The sequence below is a fragment of the Mobula hypostoma genome, chromosome 5, assembly GCF_963921235.1.
Source record: "Mobula hypostoma chromosome 5, sMobHyp1.1, whole genome shotgun sequence".
In the NCBI taxonomy this organism is placed as follows: Eukaryota; Metazoa; Chordata; class Chondrichthyes; order Myliobatiformes; family Myliobatidae; genus Mobula; species Mobula hypostoma.
This window is the reverse complement of record NC_086101.1, coordinates 16779667-16807007: the sequence shown is the minus strand read 5'-3', so window position 1 is coordinate 16807007 and position 27341 is coordinate 16779667. Positions and strand designations below refer to the sequence as shown.

At 46.3% G+C, this 27341-nt stretch overlaps 1 protein-coding gene across 4 annotated transcripts in view; it reads right to left on the bottom strand.

Moving 5' to 3' along the window:
* Nucleotides 1-26678, bottom strand: part of LOC134346132 (torsin-4A-like) — a 67276-nt gene extending 40598 nt beyond the window's left edge. For 2 of the 4 annotated variants that reach the window (XM_063047436.1, XM_063047439.1), the window contains exons 1-2: nt 26559-26678; nt 11973-12181 (exon numbers count right to left, since the gene is read on the bottom strand). The gene's annotated coding sequence lies outside the window, so the exon portion shown is untranslated. The remainder of the gene's footprint in view (nt 1-11972; nt 12182-26558) is intronic. The other 2 variants (XM_063047437.1, XM_063047440.1) reach the window with 1 other exon arrangement.
* Between the last annotated feature and the right edge of the window lie 663 nt (nt 26679-27341).

Sequence of the window (27341 nt, the reverse complement as noted above, 5' to 3'; positions counted from 1 at the left end):
ACACCCACACGCACAAACAGTCCTGTAAACCCCAGGACAAACCCCGTTCCGATCTCTCACACACCCACACGCACAAACAGTCCTGTAAACCGCAGGACAAACCCCGTTCCGATCTCTCGCACACCCACACGCATACACAGTCCGGTAAACCCCAGGACAAACCCCGTTCCGATCTCTCACACACCCACATGCGTACACAGTCCAGTAAACTCCAAGACAAACCCCGTTCCACTCCCTCACACACCCACACACATACACAGTCCGGTAAACCGCAGGACAAACCCCGTTCCTCTCTCTCACACACCCACACACATATACAGTCCTGTAAACCCCAGGATAAACCCCGTTCCACTCCCTCACACACCCACACACATACACAGTCCGGTAAACCCCAGGACAAACCCCGTTCCACTCTCTCACACACCCACACGCACACACAGTCCGGTAAACCCCAGGACAAACCCCGTTCCACTCTCTCACACACCCACACACACACACACAGCCCTGTAAACCGCAGGACAAACCTTGTTCCTCTCTCTCACACACCCACACACACACACAGCCCTGTAAACCGCAGGACAAACCCCGTTCCACTCTCTCACACACCCACACGCACACACAGTCCAGTAAACCCCAGGACAAACCCCGTTCCACTCACTCACACACCCACACACATACACAGTCTGGTAAACCGCTGGACAAACCCTGTTCCTCTCTCTCACACACCCACACACTTATACAGTCCTGTAAACCCCAGGACAAACCCCGTTCCACTCTCTCACACACCCACACGCACACACAGTCCAGTAAACCCCAGGACAAACCCCGTTCCACTCTCTCACACACCCACACACATACACAGTCTGGTAAACCGCTGGACAAACCCCGTTCCTCTCTCTCACACACCCACACACATATACAGTCCTGTAAACCCCAGGATAAACCCCGTTCCACTCCCTCACACACCCACACACATACACAGTCCGGTAAACCGCTGGACAAACTCCGTTCCACTCTCTCACACACCCACACGCAAACACAGTCCGGTAAACCGCTGGACAAACCCCGTTCCACTCCCTCACACACCCACACACATACACAGTCCGGTAAACCGCAAGACAAACCCCGTTCCACTCTCTCACACACCCACATGCACACACAGTCCGGTAAACCGCTGGACAAACCCCGTCCTACTCTCTCACACACCCACACGCACACACAGTCCGGTAAACCCCAGGACAAACCCCGTTCCACTCTCTCACACACCCACACGCACACACAGTCCGGTAAGCCCCAGGACAAACCCCGTTCCACTCTCTCACACACCCACACGCACACACAGTCCGGTAAACCCCAGGACAAACCCCGTTCCACTCTCTCACACACCCACACGCACACACAGTCCTGTAAACCGCAGGACAAACCCTGTTCCACTCTCTCACACACCCACACGCACAAACAGTCCGGTAAACCCCAGGACAAACCCTGTTCCTCTCTCTCACACACCCACACGCACACACAGTCCTGTAAACCCCAGGACAAACCCCGTTCCTCTCTCTCACACACACCCACACGCATACACAGTCCGGTAAACCGCTGGACAAACCCCGTTCCTCTCTCTCACACACCCACACACACACACAGTCCGGTAAGCCCCAGGATAAACCCCGTTCCACTCTCTCACACACCCACACACATACACAGTCTGGTAAACCGCTGGACAAACCCCGTTCCTCTCTCTCACACACCCACACACATATACAGTCCTGTAAACCCCAGGATAAACCCCGTTCCACTCCCTCACACACCCACACACATACACAGTCCGGTAAACCGCTGGACAAACTCCGTTCCACTCTCTCACACACCCACACGCAAACACAGTCCGGTAAACCGCTGGACAAACCCCGTTCCACTCCCTCACACACCCACACACATACACAGTCCGGTAAACCGCAAGACAAACCCCGTTCCACTCTCTCACACACCCACATGCACACACAGTCCGGTAAACCGCTGGACAAACCCCGTCCTACTCTCTCACACACCCACACGCACACACAGTCCGGTAAACCCCAGGACAAACCCCGTTCCACTCTCTCACACACCCACACGCACACACAGTCCGGTAAGCCCCAGGACAAACCCCGTTCCACTCTCTCACACACCCACACGCACACACAGTCCGGTAAACCCCAGGACAAACCCCGTTCCACTCTCTCACACACCCACACGCACACACAGTCCTGTAAACCGCAGGACAAACCCTGTTCCACTCTCTCACACACCCACACGCACAAACAGTCCGGTAAACCCCAGGACAAACCCTGTTCCTCTCTCTCACACACCCACACGCAAACACAGTCCTGTAAACCCCAGGACAAACCCCGTTCCTCTCTCTCACACACACCCACACGCATACACAGTCCGGTAAACCGCTGGACAAACCCCGTTCCTCTCTCTCACACACCCACACACACACACAGTCCGGTAAGCCCCAGGATAAACCCCGTTCCACTCTCTCACACACCCACACGCACACACAGTCCTGTAAACCCCAGGATAAACCTTGTTCCACTCTCTCACACACCCACACACATACACAGTCCGGTAAACCGCTGGACAAACCCCGTTCCTCTCTCTCACACACCCACACACACACACAGTCCGGTAAGCCCCAGGATAAACCCCGTTCCACTCTCTCACACACCCACACGCACACACAGTCCTGTAAACCCCAGGATAAACCTCGTTCCATTCTCCCATCTTCCGACGCATATACACAGTCCTCTAAACCCCAGGACAAGTCCCGTTCCACCCATCCCATCTAAACCCCAGCACAGGCCCTGTTTCTCCCTCCCAAACACCTACGCACACACAGTGTCCTTAAACTTCTCACCTTTCACCGTTAACCAATGATCTTTGGTTGTACACAACCTCAGTGGAAAACAGCTGTTTGCACTTACCCTATCTATACCCCTCAAAATTTTGTATATTTCCAACAAATCTCTTCTCAATCTTCTACATTCTCAGGAATAAAGTCCTCACCTATTCAATTTTTCCTTATTATTCATGTCCTCCAGACCTGGCAACATCCTTGTAAATTTTCCCTGTGCTCTTTCAACCTTATTTACATCTTTCCTGTAGGTAGGTGACCAAAACTGCACACAATATTCCGAATTAGGCCTCTCCATTACAACTTCAACATAACATCCCATCTCCTGTACTCAATACATTGCTCTATGAAGGCCAATGTGCCTAAAGCTTTCTTTACGACCCTGTCTACCTGGGATGCTATTTTCAATGAATTATGGACCTGTATCCCCAGATCCCTTTGTTCTACGACACTTCTCAGTTCCCTGCTGTTCACTGTGTAAGACCTACCCTGGTTGGCCCTACTGAAGTGCAACACCTCACACTTCTTGGCATTAAACTCCATCTGCCATTTTCCAGCCCATTCTGCTGGTGAGTGCCTGTCTTGTGGTTTGTTAGCTGCGTATCGTTCCGTTGAACATTGTGGGCATGCCGTGTTGTTGCCAGGAGCATGGTGACAATTGCATTCTGCCCCCAGCGAATCCTTAGACAGTTGGTTTGCAGTGCATTTCACCTGATATTTTGATGTACATCTAATCTAATCATAGCCCATTCGGGTTATCATCTTCTGTGGGCTCATCCCAGCAGTCCAATTACAGAACATAGAACAGTATCGAACAGTAACAGGCCCTTCGGCCTGCAATATTGTACTAAATTAATCCAGGTAATAATAATTAAAGTATAGATTTTGAAAACTTGTTTTCTGGCAAAAGGATTCTTGGTAAGAGGGAGGTCTTCAGAAGTGAAACACTGAGAGTACAGAATCTCTCTGTTTCGGTTAAAACAAAGGCGAGGATAATAGGTTTTAAGAATCTTGGCTTTCGAGGGATATTGAAAACCTGACTAACAAGAAGACTATTGAAAATATAGGTAGCAGGAAACAAATGCCGAACTTGAGGGAGTATAAGAAATGCAAGGAGACATTTCAGAGAGAAGCTGGGTCAGCTAAAGGGAGGCCTGAGGTTGCTCTGGCTGACAAGGTGAAGGCGATCCCAGAGGTTTCTACATATATATTAGGAGCAAAAGGATAACAAGGGACAAAATTAATCCACTTGAAGATCAGTATGGTCATCTTTGCCTGGAGCTGAAAGAGATAGGGGAGTTCTTAAATTGATTTGTTGCATCTATATTTACTTGGGAGACAGACAGTGTCTATAGAACTGAGGCAAAACTGCAGCAAGGTCATGGACTGTATCCAGATTACCGAAGAGGAAGCACTTGCTATCTTGAGGCACATTAGGGTGGATAAATTCCCCAGGGACTGACAGTATTTGGATAGTCAGGGCCTAATCATGGATAGTCAACACGGCTTTGTGTGTCGTAAATGATGCCTAACCATTCCTCCTGACCTTTTCAAAGAGGTTACCAGGAAAGTTGATGCAGGAGATACAGTGGATGTTGTCTCCCTCGACTTTATCAAGGTCTTTGGCAAAATACTGCTTGGGAAGGTGATTCAGAAGATTGAGTTGATTCAATTCAGGATGATGTAGTAAATTGGATTCAACATTGGTTTAATGTGAGAAGCCAGAGAGTGGTAGTGGGTGGTTGCCTTTCAGACTGATGGCCTGTGACTAGTGCTGTGTTGCACGGATCGTTGCCAAGTCTATTCGTGTTTGCCATTTGCATTCATGATTTAGAAACATAGAAACATAGAAAATAGGTGCAGGAGTAGGCCATTCGGCCCTTCGAGCCTGCACCGCCATTTATTATGATCATGGCTGATCATCCAACTCAGAACCCAGCCTTCCCTCCATACCCCCCGAACCCCTGTAGCCACAAGGGCCATATCTAACTTCCTTTTAAACATAGCTAATGAACTGGCCTCAACTGTTTGCTGTGGCAGAGAATTCCACAGATTCACCACTCTCTGTGTGAAGAAGTTTTTCCTAACCTCGGTCCTAAAAGGCTTCCCCTCTATCCTCAAACTGTGACCCCTCGTTCTAGACCTCCCCAACATCGGGAACAATCTTCCCGCATCTAGCCTGTCCAATCCCTTTAGGATCTTATACGTTTCAATCAGATCCCCCCTCAATCTTCTAAATTCCAACGAGTACAAGCCCAGTTCATCCAGTCTTTCTTCATATGAAAGACCTGCCATCCCAGGAATCAATCTGGTGAATCTTCTTTGTACTCCCTCTATGGCAAAGATGTCTTTCCTCAGATTAGGGGACCAAAACTGCACACAATACTCCAGGTGTGGTCTCACCAAGGCCTTGTACAACTGCAGTAGTACCTCCCTGCTCCTGTACTCGAATCCTCTCGCTATAAATGCCAGCATACCGTTCGCCTTTTTCACTGCCTGCTGTACCTGCGTGCCCACTTTCAATGACTGGTGTATAATGACACCCAGGTCTCGTTGCACCTCCCCTTTTCCTAATCGGCCACCATTCAGATAATAATCTGTTTTCCTATTTTTGCCACCAAAGTGGATAACTTCACATTTATCCACATTAAATTGCATCTGCCATGCATTTGTCCACTCACCCAACCTAATACGGTAAACTGGATCAGCAAATTTGTGGATGTCACCAAGGTTGTGTGTGGTGGACAGCGAGAAACTATCAGAGCTTGCAACGGAATCTGGATCATTTGGAAGAATGGGCTAAGAAATGGTCCGTGGAATCCAATGTGAACAACTTAATGCACTTTGGGAGGTCAAACCAGGGCAGGACTTACACAGTGAATGATAAGGCACTGAGGACTGCGGTAGAAATGAGGGATCTGGGAATACAGATCCATAATTCCTTGAAAGTGACGTCACTGGAAGAGCGGGTCATAAAGGGAGCTTTCACAAGCCGATTTTATGTACAGGAGATGTGACGTTATGTTGAAGTTGTATAAGATGTTGGTGAGGTCATATTCAGGGAACTGTGCATGACAACACCAACACCCATGTGCTCCTCTCTGAGTCACACGCTGCCCAACTTGACAATACCTCACTTGCTTCTTCACCATCCCAACTGAGGACCCAGTCAGAAAAGCAGAAGGCAGGAAAAACAAACTGACTCCAAATCACATAAAATTGAACAACTCAGCAAATGCTTGGAAAGCAAGGCAAGTTTTGAGGAGAAAATTAAAGCAAGAAAAAAGTAAGAGAGTGATAGAGAAATACAGAGACAGAGAAAGAGAGTCATAGGGGAATAGAGAGAGAGAGAAAGTAAGAAAGTGGGAGAGCGAGACAGAGATAAAAGAAATAGTTATGATAATTGGGAATAAGGTACAGGACCCTGAAAATTGACACTCAGTGATTCAGGAACAACCCCTTCTCCCCTTCTATCAGGATTCTGAATTCTCCATGAATACTGCCCTGCTATTCTATATTTTTTGCACTTTTTTTTTGTAATAATTTAAACTAATTTACATAAGTTTTGTACATATTTTATGTCTTTGCACTATACTGCTGCCACTATTCAATCAATTCCATGTCACATAAGAAAGAGACAATAAGCCTGATTCAGAGGTGGGGGTTGGTGAGGGGGAGAGGGGAAAGAAATACAGACACCAGGACAGACAGTCAGACAGAGAAATGGAAAATGGCAGATAAAGTCATGAAGAGCCGTAGGGCTGGAATTCTTGAGTCCTGGACAGGTGAAATCCCAGCAAGCCATAATTGCTCAGAAGCCAAGATTATGGAGCAGAGTGGTTTTTGTATGACGTTATATCAGGAGAAATCATCAATAAACAGGCCCTTTGGCCATTGTATTTTTGCCAAGCCAAATGTGCATTAATTCTTCAAATCCCTAGAATGCTATTTTACTTTCCCCACAGTCCTGTGAAATTTTACAGATTAAATTTACGAGGATATGGTTGGGACATGAGGACCTGAGTTAGGGAAAAAGTTGAATAAGTTAGGGTTTTATTCCCCAGAACGTAAGCGAATGAAGGGAGATTTGAAAAAGGCATGCAAAATTATGAAGAGTACATGTCAGGTAAATGCAAGCAAGCTTTTTCAATATTTTTGTTTAGACGAGAATAAAAGGTCACAAGAGTGGGAATAAACGGGACCTTTTCAGAATGGCAGGCAGTGACTAGTGGGGTACCGCAAGGCTCAGTGCTGGGACCCCAGTTGTTTACAATATATATTAATGACTTGGATGAGGGAATTAAATGCAGCATCTCCAAGTTTGCGGATGACACGAAGCTGGGTGGCAGTGTTAGCTGTGAGGAGGATGCTAAGAGGATGCAGGGTGACTTGGATAGGTTGGGTGAGTGGGCAAATTCATGGCAGGTGCAATTTAATGTGGATAAATGTGAAGTTATCCACTTTGGTGGCAAGAACAGGAAAACAGATTATTATCTGAATGGTGGCCAATTAGGAATAGGGGAGGTGCAACGAGACCTGGGTGTTATTGTACACCAGTCATTGAAAGTGGGCATGCAGGTACAGCAGGCGATGAAAAAGGCGAACGGTATGCTGGCATTTATAATGAGAGGATTCGAGTACAGGAGCAGGGAGGTTCTACTACAGTTGTACAAGGCCTTGGTGAGACCACACCTAGAGTATTGTGCAACACACATCAAAGTTGCTGGTGAACGCAGCAGGCCAGGCAGCATCTCTAGGAAGTGGTACAGTCGACGTTTTAGGCCGAGACCCTTCGTCAGGACCTGAAACGTTGACTGTACCTCTTCCTAGAGATGCTGCCTGGCCTGCTGAATTCACCAGCAACTTTGATGTGTGTTGCTTGAATTTCCAGCATCTGCAGAATTCTTGTATTGTGTGCAGTTTTGGTCCCCTAATCTCAGGAAAGACATTCTTGCCATAGAGGGGGTACAAAGGAGGTTCACCAGATTGATTCCTGGGATGGCAGGACTTTCATATGATGAAAGACTGGATCGACTAGGCTTATACTCTCTGGAATTTAGAAGTTTGAGGGGGGATCTGATTGAAACGTATAAAATTCTAAAGGGATTGGACAGGCTAGATGCAGGAAGATTGTTTCCAATGTTGGGGAAGTCCAGAATGAGGGGTCACAGTTTGAGGATGAAGGGGAAGCCTTTTAGGACCGAGATGAGGAAAAACTTCTTCACCCAGAGAGTGGTGAATCTGTGGAATTCTCTGCCACAGGAAACAGTTGAGGCCAGTTCATTGGCTATATTTAAGAGGGAGTTAGATATGGCCCTTGTGGCTAAAGGGATTGGGGGTATGGAGAGAGGGCAGGTACAGGGTTCTGAGTTGGATGATCAGCCATGATCGTACAATGACGGTACAGGCTCGAAGGGCCGAATGGCCTACTCCTGCACCTATTGTCTATGTTTCTATGTTTAAGTTGAACCTGAGGGTGAATTTCTTCACTCAGATGCTGGTGTGAATGTGGGTTTGATCCCAACAGTTAAAAGAGATTTGTAAAGTACATGGGTGGGAGCAGTGTGGTCCAGGTGCCGTTCAAAAGGACTAGGCGGAATAACAATTTGGCATTGATTAGATGGGCTGAAGGGCCTATTTTTGTGCTGTAGTGCTCTATGACTCTATGAGTTCAGTAAGGAAGTCAAATGAAATGTGAACATTCATTTTGAGAGTACTGGAAGATAAAGATAATGATGTAATGCTGAGGGTTTATAAGGCATTGGTCAGACGACATTTGGAGTTTTATGAGGAGTTTTGTGTCCTAGTGTAAATCTAGGAAAGGATGTGCTGGTGTTGGAGAAGACCAGAGGTGGTTTACAAGAATCATCCTAGGAATTGAAAGGTTAACATGTGAAGACAATTTGATGATTCAGGACTGCACGCAATGGAGTTTAGAAGAATGACAGGCAATCTCACTGAAACCTATCGAATATTGAAAGGCCTAGAGACAGTGGACATGGACAGGATGTTTCCAATAAGTAAGATAGTCTAGGAGAGAGGGCACAGCCTCAGAATGGAAGAATATCACTTTAGAACATATGAGGAAGAACTTAGTTTGTCAGTAGGTGGTGAATCTGAGAAATTCATTGCCACGGATGGCTGAGGAGGCCAGGTCATTTAAAGGAAAGATTGATAGGTTCTCAATTATTAAGGGTGACAAAGGTAATGAGGAAAAGGCAGGAGAATGGAGTTCAGAGGGGAAGTAAATCGGCCATGGAGCAGGCGCAGTGGGCTAAAAGGCATAATTCTGATTTGAATATGTTCTTATGGATGCCTTCTGCCTGCACTCGTCCATATTGCTCCAGTCGCATGCTTATCCACAAGCTTCTTAAGAGCCACTATTGTATCTGGCTCCACCACCACCCCCGGCAGCGCATTCCAGGACCCCACCACTCTGTCATGACAAAAATGTTTCCCTCAATGTCAAAAAAGTTAAAATAGCTCGGTGTTGACTTCAGAACGTGTGTGTGGGCGCTGGGGTGATGGTGTGGTGCCCATATTCCTGTCCACAACAATCACGTTGAGATTGAGAGCTTCAAGTTGAAAAATGTGGACATCGTCAATAACCTATCCTAGGCCATTCGTGCTGACATCACCCTAAACATCGACTGTTTACTCTTTTCCATAGATGCTGCCTGACCTGCTGAGTTCCTCCAGCATTTTGTGTGCGTTGCTTTGGATTTTCCAGCATCTGCAGATATTCTTGTTGTTTGTATTTGAAGACCCCACCCACCCCGGACATTCTCCCCTCCCCTCTCCCACTGGGCAGAAGGTACTAAAGCCTGAAAGCATGAACACCATGCTCGAGGACAGTTTCCAGTCCGCTGTTAAATCAGACTCCTGTGGACTTAGTGGGCTCTTGTCCTCACAATCTACTTCATTATGTTCTTTTGGTGATGATTTGAACTGTATAAACAGTATGCAAAACAAGCTTTTAACTGCATCGTGATGCAGTAACCAAACCAAACCAAAAAAGGCCCTGATAAATGAGCGCCCAACACACCTGAACATAAACCTCAACCACAGTGTGCAGGAAAGAAAGCGGGAATTCGTTAGTCTTTGTCATACTGCTCTGATGCAGGCCCTTCGGCCCACCATTTCCATGCTAGCAACCTCGTTCCTTTCACAAGCCCCTGAGCATGGTCAAACTTGCTTTATGTTCATGGACCCAAGAGAGTCTGCATCTAGTGTGCATGCACAGGTCGTGCATGCAGCCTGTTACTTTTTCCTTCTTACTTTTTAACTTACGTTATTTTTTGTATTTTTTTTTCACAGTGACATGTCGAAGCTGCACCCTCTCTAACATGCTGGTGGAGAGAGTTTTATTTGGGTTTTTAGCGCTGGAAATAGTTACATTCCGACATGTCTTATTAGCGGGACAGAAGCATGGTCGCATTGTTCATTCCAGGGACCAGCTGTTTGCGCTAATGCCGGCTGGTTTAGCGAGCAGAGCGGCGGACACCCCTGCTGAAATCTGGAGGAAAACACACAGAGGATGCAGAGGGGGATCACAAAGTCGAGGAAAAAGGACCGGGTCGAGACAACAGAGACTTATGGAGAAGAGGAGTTCGGTGGGTAATAAAAAGGACGAGTTCACGGTGCTAGCCAGGCATCAGAGAACATTTCAGGAGTGCAGTGTCATGTGTTTCACTGGAATGGGGCTGCACGAGGACATAACCGATCAAAACTTTTCCATGGACGACTTCCAGACCGTTCCGGCTGACCGGAAGTGCACTGAGAGCGGTAAGCGTAAAAGAGTTGGGTGCTTACTGTTCTGGTTAACAACAGATGGTGCATTCCGGGTCATATTACAATCGAGGAACGTGTTTGTAGACCGGATATTGAACTTTTTACTGTAGGACTTTGGCCATATTCCACCAAGATACAACACTCGGCGGCATGGGAGGTCGTTCCTGCCTGTGGCCATCAAACTTGCAGTTCCTCCCGTGGAGGGTCAGACACCCTGAGCCAATAGACTGGTCCTGGACTTATTTTCCATCTGGCATAGTTTGCATTTTGTTGTTTGATTGTTTGTGGTTTTTGTATTGCTATATTTATACTCTGTTCTTGGTTGGTGCGGCTGTAACGAAACCCAATTTCCCTCGGAATCAATAAAGTATATCTATCTATCTAACTATCTATCTAAATGCTGGAAAACCAGAGTAACACACACAGAAGTGCTGACGGAAGTCAGCAGGTCAGGCAGCATCTACGGAGAGGAATAAGGAGTCAATGTTTCGGGCCAAGACCCTTCATAGGGATCTCAGCCCGAAATGTCGACTGTTTATTCCTTCCCATAGGTGCTGAGTTCCTCCAGCATTTTGTGTGTTGGCTTACATTCAGGAGGATGTCTGGTGAGCCTAGAGAAAGTGATGGATACAGCCCACCCCAGCCCATCACAAGCAACGCCCTCCCCATCAATGAGCACATTTGTATGGAGCATTATCACAAGGAAGCAGCATCCATCATCAATGACCCCCACCATCCAGGCCATGCCCACTCCTTGCTACTACCATCAGGCTAAGGTATGGGGCCTTAGCTCCCACACCACCGAGTCAGGGACAGTTATTACACTACAACCATCAGGCTCTTGAACCGGTATGGTGACTTCATTCACCTCAACTCTGAACTGCTTCTATGACCTACAGACTCACTTTCACGGACCCTTTACGATTCACGTTCTCAGTATTATTTTCTTCTGCACATTGGATGGTTGCCTGTCTCTGCTTGTATATAGTTTCTCGTGCATTTTAATGTATTTCCTTATTTTCCAGTAAATGCTTGCAAGAAAGGCAGCAGCGGGAATTGAACCCTGGTTGCCTGCACTGCAAAGTGTTGTGCTGACCACTACGCTATCGTGCCAACCATATACACCTGTCTACTTTGATAATAAATTTCTTTGAATTTGTTTTTGAGTTGTGGCCACTGTGCTACTGTGGAAGACATAGCAGCCAGTTCACCTAGGGGGCATCTGAGCTGTGGGAAGTTAGGTGTATTCATTGCCAACTTCCTGATCAAACTTCTAAATATTTACCTGGAAGTTACCTCTTTCTCTGACCTTGTAACCTCCTGGACAGACTCACGGAGTGGGGTCCTCACAACATATTGCTCCCGCTTTGTTTCTGCTGTTCCGCTTCCAATCCTGCAGGTTAGAATCGAACAGTCCTGTGCTGTAGTCAGGTGATCCTGCCCTGAGAGTCAACAGATCGTCTCCGCGCCCCGTCCCGAGGCTGACTCCTGCACCTTAATGGAAAACAAGCTTCTGAGAAAATTCAGCACATTTAGACACCTCCCAAGAGCTGTCAATCACTCTGTTTCCACCACTCCCCCGGCACCACATTCCAGGTAATAACTGCGCTCTGGGTGAGAAAGATACGCTTTAGATCCCCTCCAAAACTTCCTACACCTCCCCCCCTCCCCTCACCATTTACCCTAAATCCTATCCTCTCGTGGGGAATCTGCCTCTGTTATGGGGTATTGTTTTCCTGAAGACAGATACTGCAATCCATTCGACCACAACACATAGGAGCAGAGTTAGGCCATTCAGCCCATCGAGTCTGCTCTGTTATTCAATCATGGCTGTTTTATGTTCCCTCAACTCCATTCTCCTGCCTTCTTCCCATAACTTCTCATGCACTTACTAATAAAGAATCCGTCAAACTCCACTTTAAATTTACCCATTGCCATCTGCGGCAATGAATTCCAAAGTCTCACCGCCCTCCGGCTAAAGAAATTCCTCCTCATCTCTGTTCTCAAGGGACGTCCTTAGATACTGAGGATGTGCCCTCTGATCCTAGACTCCCACACTATTGGAAACATGTTCTCCACATCCACTCTATCCAAGCATCTCAATAGTTGCAACATACATCAAAGTTGCTGGTGAACGCAGCAGGCCAAGCAGCATCTATAGGAAGAGGCGCAGTCGACGTTTCAGGCCGAGACCCTTCGTCAGGACGAAGGGTCTCGGCCTGAAACGTCGACTGCGCCTCTTCCTATAGATGCTGCTTGGCCTGCTGCGTTCACCAGCAACTTTGATGTATGTTGCTTAAATTTCCAGCATCTGCAGAATTCCTGTTGTTTACATCTCAATAGTTGGTAGGCTTTCGATGGGAGGAGGGAGTTTAAATGGTTTGGCATGAACCAGATGGGCTGAAGGGCCTGTGTCTGCACAGTCCTTTTCTATGACTTCTATTTTCAATGAGATTCCCTCTCATTCTTTCAAGCTCCAGCAAATACAAGTGACAAGCCTGGTACCATTGGATGTTCCTCATATGTTATCCCTTTCCTTCCCAGAATCACTATTGTAAGCTTTCTCAGGACCCCCTCCAATGCCAGCGCATCCTTTCTTAGATATAGGGCACAAAACCACGTACAATATTTCAAATGTGCTCTGATAAGTACCTTATAAAGCCACAACATTACATCCTTGCTTTTATATTGCAATCCTCTCAAAATGAATGCTAACATTGCATTTCCTTCTGGGACAACTCTTTCCGCAGGCGGATCTCGTTGTGGGTTGAGCTGCATCATTGAGGCGGGATGGGGGGAGTGTTCTCTGCATCCTATGTTTTGACCCAGAGTGTCGACAATTGTTCCCTGAAGTCTGATCGACTATTCTAGTTAGCCACCCCACCCTCCCCATCTATAACCTCGGTCACTGCACTGTAAACATTTTAAATCACTTTTAACGGGCTGTTTACATCGTAAATACTTATTAACTCTTGCTTTTTTTATTATTCCAAATAAAGGACAAAATAGTAGAATCAATTTGATCAAAAAATTTTTTGGTTAGAAAGATAGGTATATTTTTTGAAAAATATATAAAAGTCTAGGTAAAATCATCATTTTCACGGCATGAATACGACCTATTAAAGAAAGTGTAAGAGGATTCCATTTAGAAAATAATTGTTTCAGAGAGTCCAATAAAGGAACTACATTAGCTTTATAAAGATCCTTATTTTTTTGTAACGATAATACCCAAATATTTAAAAGAATTCACAATTCTAAATGGAATATCCTTATATATAAAAACAGGAACATTTAAAGGGAAAAATCCAAAAGATTAGGAATAGATTCTTCAGTGTTCGAGATATAAACCAAAAGATCATCTGCAGAAAGAGAAATCTTGTAAGTTTTATCCTTATACATGGTTCCTTAAGGGTGTTAAAGCCGGGGAGGTAATGGGGACAAGCACCCAGTAAATGCTCCCATTGACTGTACATTGTACCTAACTGTATGTACATCTATACAAAACAATTATGTATACAAACTTAGTGCTTGGGCAATATCTTCCCACCTTTCCCCTCTTTATTGCTTGTACAAAGCGACGGAAACGCAAGATAAAGATTTTTACTCCCTCATGCTGCGAGATGGATGTAAGAAATAAAATTCCAATTCTACTTCTAATTCAATGGTGTACGCCTCAAATAGCCTTTGTCAACCAAGTCCAGCTTCTAGCCTTCACGTGTGGCTTAGCTACTAAGTCCGGTGAAACCATTTCTAGTGACACGAGAAGTGGCAAAGGCGGGTTAGTGGCACCTTAAAATCAGTCGCTTCGGGCGGATGGGATTCACCAGCCGTGGTTGGCAGCTCATCTAGGAAAACTCTGATCTCAGGCCTCCACTACCTTGCGGCTGTGCCCTCTCATGGGGAAGGCTTCGGGAGTACATCCTGAGGGAAGTTTCCGGAGCTGGAGCCCCTAGGGCAGTCCTATGTTGAGTTCAACGCGCTGACTGGCAACTCCTGCGATGCTGCTGGTAGCAAACTGTATCGGTCTCTGCCGTTCCTTTGGGTTCATCAGATGCATGGAGAGGGGGAGCTGGCTACATGGGCAACAGCTTCCTCTCCAATCGTGCTGCCCAGCAACCCCCAGTTTAATCCTAGCCTAATCATGGGACGATTTACAATAACTAATCAACCCACCAGCCAGCACGTCTTTGGACTGTGGGAGGAAACCGGAGCAGCTGGTGGGGGGGGGGGAACCCACACCAGGGAAGGGGCACCAGGGTTTTGCAGTCAACCCCCACTGCTGATTTTACAAGACTGCTTCAGAATCATGAAGTTAGTTGTAAGGCTCACAGACAACTCAATCACAGAGTCTTCAGAGACTCTGGGATCCAAACAAACAGTATCGCCTTACAACTCACAGAATTCACTCAGGGCTCTGGGGGCTGCATCTTGTTTACCGTTCATAGGAAACAATTCGCTGCACAGTGCATTGAGACTGAAAAGGGTAAAACAACAGCAATGCAGAAAAAAAAGTGTAACAGCTACAGAGAAAATAGAGAGCAGGTAAGCAATAAGGTGCAAAATCATACTGAGGTAGTTCTGAAGTCAAGACTGCAACCTATTGTACTGGGGAACTATTGAATAACCTTATAACAGCACTGTAGAAGGTTGTCGTTGAACTTGGTACTATGAGCTTTCAGGCCTTTGTATCTTCTGCCCGATTGGGAGGGTGAAGAAAAGAGAGCATCCCGGGTGGGAGGGGTCTTTCATTACGCTGGCTCCCTCACTGAGGAAGCTGGAAGTATAGACAGAGACCACAGAGTGGAGGATTTTCCTGTGATGTGCTGAGCTGTGTCCACGACGCTTTGCAGTTTCTTATGTCCTTGGGCAGAGGGGTTGCTGTGCTATGCTGTGATAACCTGGCATCAGAATTAAAAGTAGCCATAACACAAAGAGAGGCCCTTGGGTCTATCAAGCCTATGGTAGCCCATTAATCCAATTCCCCTTCTCCTTATTTCCCTGTAACTCTCTAATTACTCTCCACCCAACTCCCCCCCAAGATTCTACCCCTCACAGACACTCACCAGGGGCAACTTGCTGCTTCCAACTACCCTACCGACCCGTACGTTCTTGGGATGTGGGAGGAAACCGGTGCACCTGGGCGAGATTTGCACAGCCACAGGGAGAACATGCTGACTCCACACGGGCAGTGCTGGAGTGTGAGGCAGAACCGGGACCTCCCCCCCCCCCCACCCCCGCCCTATCGCCCACAATGAGGTAGAGGCACTACCTGCCGCAGCACTGCGCCACATGTCCCATCTGAGGCCAACAGGTCAGGCATGGAAGGGTGAGTAATCTGCGGGATGACAGGCGAGGGCAACGCGGCGGCAGTGGGTGGGATTAGAGGATTGTTCTGCATGGACATGATGGGCAGGTTGTTGTGTGGCAGGTAACGAATGCTTGGTTCTGAGGAAAGGAAAAGACTGTTGTAGAATATAAGATATAGGAACAGAGTTAGGCCATTCGGCCCATCAAGTCTGTTCTTCCATTTTCGATCATGGCCGATCCTGTCTCTCAACTCATTTTGCTGTCTTCATCCCATAACCCTTAAACCCTTTACCAATGGAGAACCTGCCAGTCTCTGCCTTAAATACACCCTCTGTGGTAACGAATTCCACAGAACCTTCACCATTTGGCTGAAGAAATTCCTCCTCAGTTCAGTCTCGAAGGGACAGCCTTCGATCCTGAAGCTGTGCCCTCAGATCCTAGATTCCCCTACTAACTGATACATCCCCTTCACATCCACTCTATCCAGGCCATTCCCTATCCAGAGGGTTCCAAAGAGAATCCCCCTCATCCTTCTGAACTCTGGCGAGTACAGGCCCAGGGATATTAAATGCTCCTCACTCTGGGGGTCATTCTTGTGAGCCCCCTCTGAACCCTCTCCACGGCCAGTGCATCTTTCTGAAAAGCCTCCTCTGTCAGAAGCCAGCATGGATTCCTTAAAGGAAAATCCTGCCTGACAAACCTATTACAATTTTTTGAGGAAATTACCAGTAGGCTAGACAAGGGAGATGCAGTGGATGTTGTATATTTGGATTTTCAGAAGGCCTTTGACAAGGTGCCACACATGAGGCTACTTAACAAGATAAGAGCCCATGGAATTACAGGAAAGTTACGTACGTGGATAGAGCGTTGGCTAATTGGCAGGAAACAGAGAGTGGGAACAAAAGAGATCCTATTCTGGTTGGCTGCCGGCTACCAGTGGTGTTCCACAGGAGTCCGTGTTGGGGCCGTTTCTTTTTACGTTGTACATCCAGGATTTGGATTATGGAATAGATGGCTTTGTGGCTAACTTTGCTGATGATACGAAGATAGGTGGAGGAGCCGGTAGTGCTGACGAAACGGAGAGTCTGCAGAGAGACTTGGATAGATTGGAAGAATGGGCAAAGAAGTGGCAAATGAAATACAATGTTGGAAAGTGTATGGTTATGCACTTCGGCAGGAGAAATAAATGGGCAGGCTATTATTTAAATGGGGAGAGAATTCAAAGTTCTGAGATGCAACGGGACTTGGGAGTCCTTGTACAGGATATCCTTAAGGTTAACCTCCAGGTTGAATCGGTGGTGAAGAAGGTGAATGCAATGTTGCCATTCATTTCTAGAGGAATAGAATATAGGAGCAGGGATGTGATGTTGAGGCTCTATAAGGCGCTGGTGAGACCTCACTTGGAGTACTGTGGGCAGTTTTGGTCTCCTTATTTAAGAAAAGATGTGCTGACATTGGAGAGGGTACAGAGAAGATTCACTAGAATGATTCCGGGAATGAGAGGGTTAACATATGAGGAACGTTTGTCCGCTCTTGGACTGTATTCTTTGGAGTTTAGAAGAATGAGGGAAGACCTCATAGAAGCATTTCGAATGTTGAAAGGCATGGACAGAGTGGATGTGGTAAAGTTGTTTCCCATGATGGGGGAGTCTAGTACAACAGGGTATGACTTAAGGATTGAAGGGCGCCCATTCAGAACAGAGATGCGAAGAAATTCTTTTAGCCAGAGGGTGGTGAATCTATGGAATTTATTGCTACAAGCGGCAGTGGAGGCCAAGTCATTGGGTGTATTTAAGGCAGAGATTGATATGTATCTGAGTAGCCAGGGCATCAAAGGTTATGTTGAGAAGGCGGGGGAGTGGGACTAAATGGGAGAATGGACCAGCTCATGGTAAAATGGCGGAGCAGACTCAATGGGCCGAATGGCCTACTTCTGCTCCTTTGTCTTATGTAGCCTGTGGGCAGAATGGCCTCCATCTGCTGCCCACCAATCTACGTTTTCCACCAGTGCTCATACTGGTTCTTCCTGTCAGTGCAGATGGAGCAACGGGTACCAAGGGAAGCAGCTGACTCAAATTCCTTCCACCATTTGCCCTTGGGTCATGAGTGAGTATCTGGCAGGATGTTGCGTCATCAACAATTTGGGAAGTCCCGGAGCAAAGGGGGAGCTTACGCAAGGGTTGGGAGCCAGAAACGTGTTTGCTACGTCACCTTGTTGTCACCACTCAGTTCCTCTGAACAACCTCTTCACCCCTGCCCCTCAGCTGACTCCTTTCAGTTACCCAGCCTGGAGGAGAAGTACAGGAAGAAAGGTTATGAACCCTTTCACCTCACAGTCCTGAGTGGCCAGAGTCCTACTGATAGCCACGTCCCACCCACACCCATAAAGCTGGCCCACGCTGGTAGGGTTGTAGAGGATACTGCACACAGAAACTGGCCCTTTGGTCCAACTCATCCATTCTGACCAAGTTTGGCCCACTCTAAATTATGTCCCTGCCGAAATATCTTTTAAGTGTTGCTACAGAGTCATAGAGCCACAGAACACTACAGCACAGAAATAGGCCCTTCAGCCCATCAAGCCTGTGCCAAACCATTAATTTGCCTAGTCCCTATCGACCTGTACCCGTACAATAGGCCCTGCCATTACCCCTCCCTTTGCCATCCATGTACAGCATCTATACCAATTTCTCTTCATCGTTGAAATCAAACCCATGTCCACCATCTGTGATAGCAGCTCATTCCACATTCTCACCACTCTCTGCATGAAGATACCTCTCATGCTGCCCTTAAACATTTCACCTTTCATCCTTAACCCATGACCACTAGTTGTCTCATCCAACCTCAGTGGAAAAAACCTGCTTTCATTTACCCCTCATAATTTTGTATACCTCTATCAAATCTTCCCTCAATCTCCTACATTCCAGGGAATAAGTTCCTAACTAATTCAGTCTTTCCTTATAACTCAGGTGCTCCAGTCCCAGCAACATCCATGTAAACTTTCTCTGCACTCTTTCAGTCTTATTTATATCTTTCCTGCAGGTAGATGACTAAAACTGCACACAATACTCCAAATTAGGTCTCACCAACATCTTATCCAGATCCTGCTGTAAGCTTTGATAGTCTTTCTTGCTGTCCACTACATCCCAAATCTAGGTGTTACCCGCAAATTTGCTGATCTAGTTCACCACATTATCATCCAGATCATTGATACAGATGACAAACAACAATGGACCCAGCACTGATCTCTGCAGCACATCACTAGTTTCAGGCCTAAGGTCAAAAAGGCAACCATCTACTACCACTGTCTGGCTTCTCCCGTGAAGCCAATGCTAATCCAATTTACTACCTGTTCTTGAATGACAAGTGACAGAACCTTCCTGATCAATCTCCCATCTACTACCTTGTCAAAGTCCATGTAGACAACATCTACTGCCTTGTCTTCAGCAAATTTCTTGGTTACTTCTTTGAAAAACTTTATAAGGTTAGTTAGACACTGGCTACTACATACAAAGCCATGCTGACTACCCCTAATCATTCCACATTTATCCAAGTACTCGTATATTCAAATACTTATATTTATCCAAATACTCTTAGAATACCTCCAATAACTTTCTCACTGTTGATGTCTGGTTCACTGGCCTATTATTTCCTGGCTATTCTTAGAGCCTTACTTAAACAAAAAAAAACGCACAGTAGCTTTCCTCCAATCCTCTGGCAGTGCACCTGTGGCTAAGGATGTGTTAAATATCACTGCTCGGGCCTCTGCATTTTCTGCACTTGCCTCCAACAGGGTCTGAGGGAACACCTTGTCAGGCCCTGGGGATTTATCCACCCGAATTTGCTTCAAGACGGCAAACACCTCCTCCTCTGTAATCTGTATCGGGCCCATGACCTCACAGCGGCACTTTCTCACATCTGTAAACTCCGTGTCAGTCTCCCTAATAAATACAGATGCAAAAATATCCGTTTAAGATCTCCCCTGTCTCTTTTGGCTCCACGCATAGATTACCATTCTGAACTTCCAGAGGATCTATTTTGTCTCTTGCAATCTTTTTCCTCTTAATATATCTGTAGAAGCCCTTAGTATTCTCCTTCACCTTGTCTGCTGGAGCAAATTCATGCCTTCTTTTAATCCTCCTGATTTCTTTCATGTATTCTCTTGAATTTCTTATACTGTTCAAGTACCTCATTTGTTTCTCCCTGCATATACCTGCTATGCACCTCCTTATTTTTCTTAATCAGGGCCTCAATATCTCTTGAAAACCAAGGTTTCCTAAACCTGTTATCCTTGCCTTTTATTCTGACAGGAACAAACAAACTCTGTACTATCAACATTTCACTTTTTATTTGGTACAGTCCACTCACCAGCACACCTTTGCCAGAAAACAGCCTGTCCCAATACACACTTGCCAATCTGTTCTGATACTATCAAAATTGGCCTGTTTTGAATTTAGAAACTCAATCCAATAACCAGACCTGCCCTTTTCTATAATTACCTTGAAACTAATAGCACTATGATTATGAAATTCAAAGTGTTTCCCTTCACAAACTTCTGTCACCTGTCCTGTCTCATTCCCTAACAGGATTATCTGGTATCACACTGTCTCTCATTGGGATGTCTTCAAGATTCAAAGAGTCAAAAAACTTTATTGTCATTCTAATCATACATTAGCTCTGCAGGGCAGAATGAGACAGTGTTCCCCAGGAGCAGTGCAATCATAACTTTGTATTGTCTATGGAAATTTTCCTGACACTTTTGACATGCTGTTTCCCATCCTGCAATTTTACAGTATGGGAGTACCAGTCAGTACTTGGAAAGTTAAAATCACCTACTATCATAACCTTGTGTTTCTTGCAACAGTCTGCAATCTCTCTACAAATTTGCTCCTCCAAATCCTGCAGACTGTTGGGTGGTCTTTAATATAATCCCGTTAACGTAGTCATACCTTTCTTGTTCCTCAGTTCCACCAGTAAAGCCTCGCTAGTCCATCTCTCCAGTCTGTCCTGATTGATCACAGCCGTGACGTTGTCATTATACCCGACTCTAACACTTCCTCTGGAAGCCTGTTCCATATACAGACCATGCTCTGCATGAAGAGGTTGCCCCTCAGTTTCTTTTTAAATCTTGCTCCTCTCCCCTTAAGTCTTCACTCTCCGGTTTTTGATTCCCCTTCTCTGGGGGAACGATTGTACGCTCACCCTATCAATGCTCCTCGTGATTTTACGCACCTCTATAAAGTGTTCCTTCAGTCCCCCACATTCCGAGCAGTGAAGTCCCAGCCAGCCACAGCTCTCCCTGTCTCAGGCTCTCAAGTCCTGGCAACATTCCGAAGTTTGAAGAGTTTCAGCCCAAAATGTCCATTTCGACCACCATCCCTGGCAGTGGATTCCAGGCACTTAATATCTACATCTTAAAAAAAACTACCTCTGGCATCTCCCCCTATACTTTCCTCAAATTATCTTAAAATTCTGCCCTGGGATAAATGTCCTGGTTGTCCACCTAATTTATGCGTCTTATGTACTTATACACTTCCAACAAGTTACCTCTCTTGTTCCTTTGCTCCAAGCAAAAAGCCCAAGCTTGCTCAACATTTCCTCAGAATACATTCCCTCTAAGCCAGGCAGCATCCTGGTAAATCCCCTCTGCACCCTCTCTAAATCTTCTCTATCCTTCCTGTAATGAGGTGACCAGAACTGAACACAATACTCCAAGTGTGGTCTTACCGGGGTTTTATAGAGCTGCAACATTACCATGCGGCCTTTGCACTTAATTCCCCCCACTAATGAAGGTGCATTAACAAGCAGAGTCCACTGCCAAGAAGGCCCACCAGCGCCTTTACATCCTGAGAAAACTAAAGAAATCTGGCCTGTCCCCTAAAACCCTCACTAATTTTTATAGATGCACCATAGAAAGCATTCTTTTCGGGTGCATCACAACCTGGTATGGAACTTGTCCTGTCCAAGACCGGAAGAAGCTGCAGAACATCGTGAATATGGTGCAGCACATCACACAAACCAGTCTTCCGTCCTTGGACTCACTTTACACCGCACGCTGTCGGAGCAGTGCTGCCAGGATAATCAAGGACACGACCCACCCAGCCAACACACTTTTCGCCCCTCTTCCCTCCAGGAGAAGGTTCAGGAGCTTGAAGACTCATACGGCCAGATTTGGGAACAGCTTCTTTCCAACTGTGATAAGACTGCTGAATGGACCCTGACCCAGATCTGGGCCATACCCTCCAAATATCCGGACCTGCCTCTCGGTTTTTTTGCACTACCTTACTTCCTATTTTTCTATTTATGATTTATAATTTAAATTTTTAATATTTACTAATTTTAACTATTTTTAATATCTTTAATATTTAATATTTGTAATCCAGGGAGTGTGAAGCGCAGAATCAAATATCGCTGTGATGATTGTATGTTCTAGTACCAATTGTTTGGCGACAATAAAGTATTATTATTATTATTAACCACCGATCAAATTGTGTGGCAACATCAATGGACATGGACCCCAGAATCCCTCTGTTTCTCCACACTGCTAAGAATTCTGCAATTGACCCTGTACTCTGTCCTCAGGTACCTGATGTACAGCGCAGATATGATAGACCAAAGGGCCTGTTTCTGTGCTATTTTGTACATTATCTATTACCATTATATCATAGGGATCCAAGGGGTTAGAATGAGGCCATTCATCCCATTGTGTCTATGCCATCCAAAGGAAGAGCTGTAGAGATAAGTCCAACCCCCCAGTTAGAAGATCATCTACGCTTGTAATATAAAAACCTGAAAGCACGTTACAGGATTATTGAACAACCACCTAGGTTGCTCTTAACCTCACAATCTACCTCACTGTGATCCCTGCGCCCTTACTGTCTAGCTGCACTTCTCTCTCACTGTACCACTGACATTCTGTTATTGATTTTCCTTTGCACCATCTCACTTCATCCAAAATATTTTGAGATTTCTTCTTTGTTCTTTCCTGATTCAGCAGTAAGAAGTATCAGCAAACGAAGGAGACTCTGTACATAGATTGAAGGTTAGAAACAATAGACAATAGACAATAGACAATAGGTGCAGGAGTAGGCCATTCGGCCCTTTGAGCCTGCACTGCCGTTCACTGTGATCACGGCTGATCATCCACAATCAGTATCCAGTTCCTGCCTTATCCCCACAATCTTTGATTCTGCTATCTTTAAGAGCTCTATCCATCACTTTCTTGCAAACACCCAGAGACTTGGCCTCCACTGCCTTCTGGGGCAGAGCATTCCACATATCCATCACTCTCTGGGTGAAAAAGTTTTTCCTCAACTCCGTTCTAAATGGCCTACCCCTTATTGTTAAACTGTGGCTCCTGGTTCTGGACTCACCCATCAGCGGGAACATGCTTCCTGCCTGCAGCGTGTCCAATCCCTTAATAATCTTATATGTTTCAATAAGATCCCCTCTCATCCTTCTAAATTCCAGTGTATACAAGCCCAGTCGCTCCAATCGTTCAACATATGACAGTCCCGCCATTCCGGGAATTAACCTTGTTAACCTACGCTGCACTCCCTCAATAGAAAGAATGTCCTTCCTCAAATTTGGAGACCAAAACTGTACACAGTGCTCCAGGTGTGGTCTCACCATACCTGAAACATAGAAACAGAGAAACATAGAAAACCTACAGCACAATACAGGCCCTTCAGCCCACAAAGCTGTGCCGAACATGTTCTTACCTTAGAACTACCTAGGGTTACCCATAGCCCTCTATTTTTCTAAGCTCCATGTACCTATCCAGGAGTCTCTTAAAAGCCCTATCATTTCCGCCTCCACCACCATTGCTGGCAGCCCATTCCACACACTCACCACTCGCTGAGTAAAAAACTTAGCCCTGATATCTCCTCTGTACCTACTTCCAAACACCTTAAAACTATGCCCTCGCGTGCTAGCCATTTCAGCCCTGGGAAAAAGTCTCTGACTATCCACACGATCAGTGCCTCTCATCATCTTGTACACATCTGTTAGGTCACCTCTCATCCTCTGTCGCTCCAGGGGGAAAAGGCTGAGTTCACTCACCCTTTTCTCATCAGGCATGCCATGACAGGTTATAACAGAGCACCTTATTAGAGTCATAGAAAGAATATAACACAGTAGAAAGTAGAAAGTTAGTGAGGTGGTGAAGGAAACAAAATAATACCTATCAGACAGCCACAGAGCCAGTCTATAAAATGCCAGAGGGAAGCGTAAGTGTCTGACAGCCTTTTGCTCTCTCTCTCACCCACACTCCCTCTTTCACCCACACTCCCTCTTTCATCCACATTCTCTCCCACCCATTCTCTCTCACCCACTCTCTCTCACACACACATACTCTCCCTCTCACCCAGTCTCTCTCTCACTCACATTCTCTCTCTCTCACACACACACACTCTCTCTCACAACACTCTCTCTCTCACACACACTCTCTCTCTCACATTCTCTGTCTCTCTCACAACTCTCTCTCTCTCACGCTCTCTCTCTCACAATCCTCTCTCTCACACACACACTCTCTCTCTCACATACACTCTCTACCACTGTCTACACCCCCCCTTACCCTGCAACTACCATCCACACCTCCACATACCAACTACTTTTGTCTCGATCTTCACCTCCCCCAGCCCCCACCTGCACCAAGTCCCCAGTCATCACGGACTCACCTTCACTACCGAGCAGGTGAGAAGGGCTCGGGGGAAAAGTCAGATATGGCAAGGCATTGGGATTGGACGGTGTGAACCCCAAGGTCCTGAAGGAGTGTGAGGAACAGCAGTGTGGAGTTCTCCAGCACATTCTCAGCTTGGAAAGGGTCCCAACTGAGCCGAAAACATCACGTGTGGTCCTGGTACCCTAGAAGGGCCGACCGAAAGTCTTGAATGATATCGTCCAGTTGCCCTGACCTCACACATCATGAAGACCCCAGAGAGGTTGGTCCTGGCTCACCTCTAACCCCTGGTCACATCAGCACCGGAACCTGTGCAGTTTGCATACCAGGAGCACATTGGAGACGATGATGCTGTCATCTACCTGCTGAACAGAGCCTACTCCCATGAGGAAAAGTACAGGAGCGCTGCAGGGATCATGTTTTTTGATTGCTTAAGTGCCTTCAATACCATACAGCCCTAATTGCTGGGAGAAAAGTTCTGTTCAATGCAGGTTGGCACTTCCATTGTATCCTGGATCATGGACTACCTGACTGGCAGGCCACAGTCTGTGTGGCTTCAGAGCTATATGTCAGATATGGCTATAAACAGCATTGGGGCCCCACATTGGCTCCCTTTCTGTTTACCCTGTATACCTCAGACTTTAGATACAACACTGAGTCATGTCATCTGCAGAAATGCTGTGAGGACTCAGCAATAGCTGGGTGTATAACGGGAGGACAGGAGGATGAACACAGGGCCCTGGTGGAGGACTTTGTCAAATGGTGCAAGCTGAATCATCTGTAGCTCAACATCAGTACAACAAGGGAGACGGTGATGGACTTTAGGAAGGCCAAGTCTGCACTACTCCTTGTCACTATTGATAGTGAAGATGTACTTGTGGTGAGGACCTACAAGCACCTGGGGGCTGCAGCTGGATGCTAGACTTGAGTGGAGCACACACAATGAGTCTGTGTATAAGTAGGGCCAGAGTCACCTCTAACTCCTGAGGGGACTGAGATCCTTTGGAGAATGCGGGTCTCTCCTTCACATGTTCTACCAGTCTGATGTCGCCAGTACAATCTTCTACGCGGTGGTGTGCTGGGCAATGACATCAACACGGGTGATGCCAACAGGCTCAATCAACTGATCAGAAAGTCTGGCTCTGCTATAGGTGTCAAACTGGACACACTGGAGGGCTGTGGCAGAACAAAGGACCCCACAGAAAATCCTGGCAATTCTGAAGAATGTTTCTCACCCTCTGCAAGCTACCTTGGCTGAACAGAGGAGCACTTTTAGAAACAGACAGAGACAACTGTGCTGCTCCAAAGAGCTCGATATGAGGTCATTCTTACATTTGGCCATTAGGTTCTATAATGACTCAACCTAAAGCTGGGGAAGTGATGACCCCCTCCTGTTAGACTGTTTGTGGTAACTTATTTTTTTATTCTTTCTTACTTCTCTTCTAATATTTATATCTGTGCATTTGTAATGCTACTGTGACACCATAATTCCTTTTGGGATCAATAAAGTATCTATCTATCTATCTCACCTCTCTCTCTCTCATACACTCTCTCTCACAGATTCTCTCTCTCACTCTCTTCCTCGCTATCTCTCTCTCCCTCCCTCCCTATCTCTCCCTCATATCTCTCTTTTTTTCCCTCTGTAGCTCTCTCTCTCCTTCCTTATCTCTCTCCCCCCTTTCTCGCTCCCTCTTTCTCCCTCTCTATCTCCCTCGCTCTCTCTCTTACACTTTCACTCTCATTCTCTCTCCACATGTTTTTGCATCATTTGTGACCCAGATGAAGTGAAAATCCTCAAAGATTCCAAGGTGTGCTCAGAAATTGCCCGTGTTCATACCCTTCAGATCCCCTTACCGCAGTACTTTGTCAAGTAGCACTGTAGCATACCGGTTAACCTAACACTGTTGCAGCACCATTGATCCGGGTTAAATTCTGACACTGTCTGTAAGGAGTTTACGCAGTCTCCCCCGGTAACCATGCGTCTTTCCTCCAGGCGCTCCAGTTTCCTCGCACTTTGTAAAGACGTAAAGGCTAGAGTGCAGAGTACATGCTATGTTAGCAGCAGAATGTTACTGACAGCCGAGAGCCACTCCCATCACATTCTCCCTGACACAAACGCTGCATTTCTCTGTAGATTTCAATGTTTCGATGTGATCTGCCAAGTAAAGCTTATCTTTCTTTACCTTTACTTTCCCATGGCACAGTACCTGGTGGAACCTGCACCCACACAAACACATTCCTTTCCCCAGAAAAGCATGGTTTTCACCGTTATCTACTCTCAGATCTGTAGACTCATGCTCTTGCTAGTTCTCAGAGCATTCACTGTGGAATAGTCCTCTTTTACTTTCTCACAACAGACCCACATTTCAGGCAAACACCATTTTATCTTAGAAATCTCCAATTTGTGTTATACTGATCCATGCACCAAGATCATAAGACATAGGAGCAGTATTAGGCCATTCAGCCCATCGAGTCTGCTCCGCCATTCCATCACGGCTGATCCCGGATCCCACTCAACCCCATGCACCTGCCTTCTCGCCATATCCTTGATGCCCTGACTGATCAGGAAACGATCAACTTCCACCTTAAATATACCCACGGACGTGGGCTTCACCGCAGTCTGTGACATTGCACTACTCTCTGGCTAAAATATGACTTCTGGCAAATTTA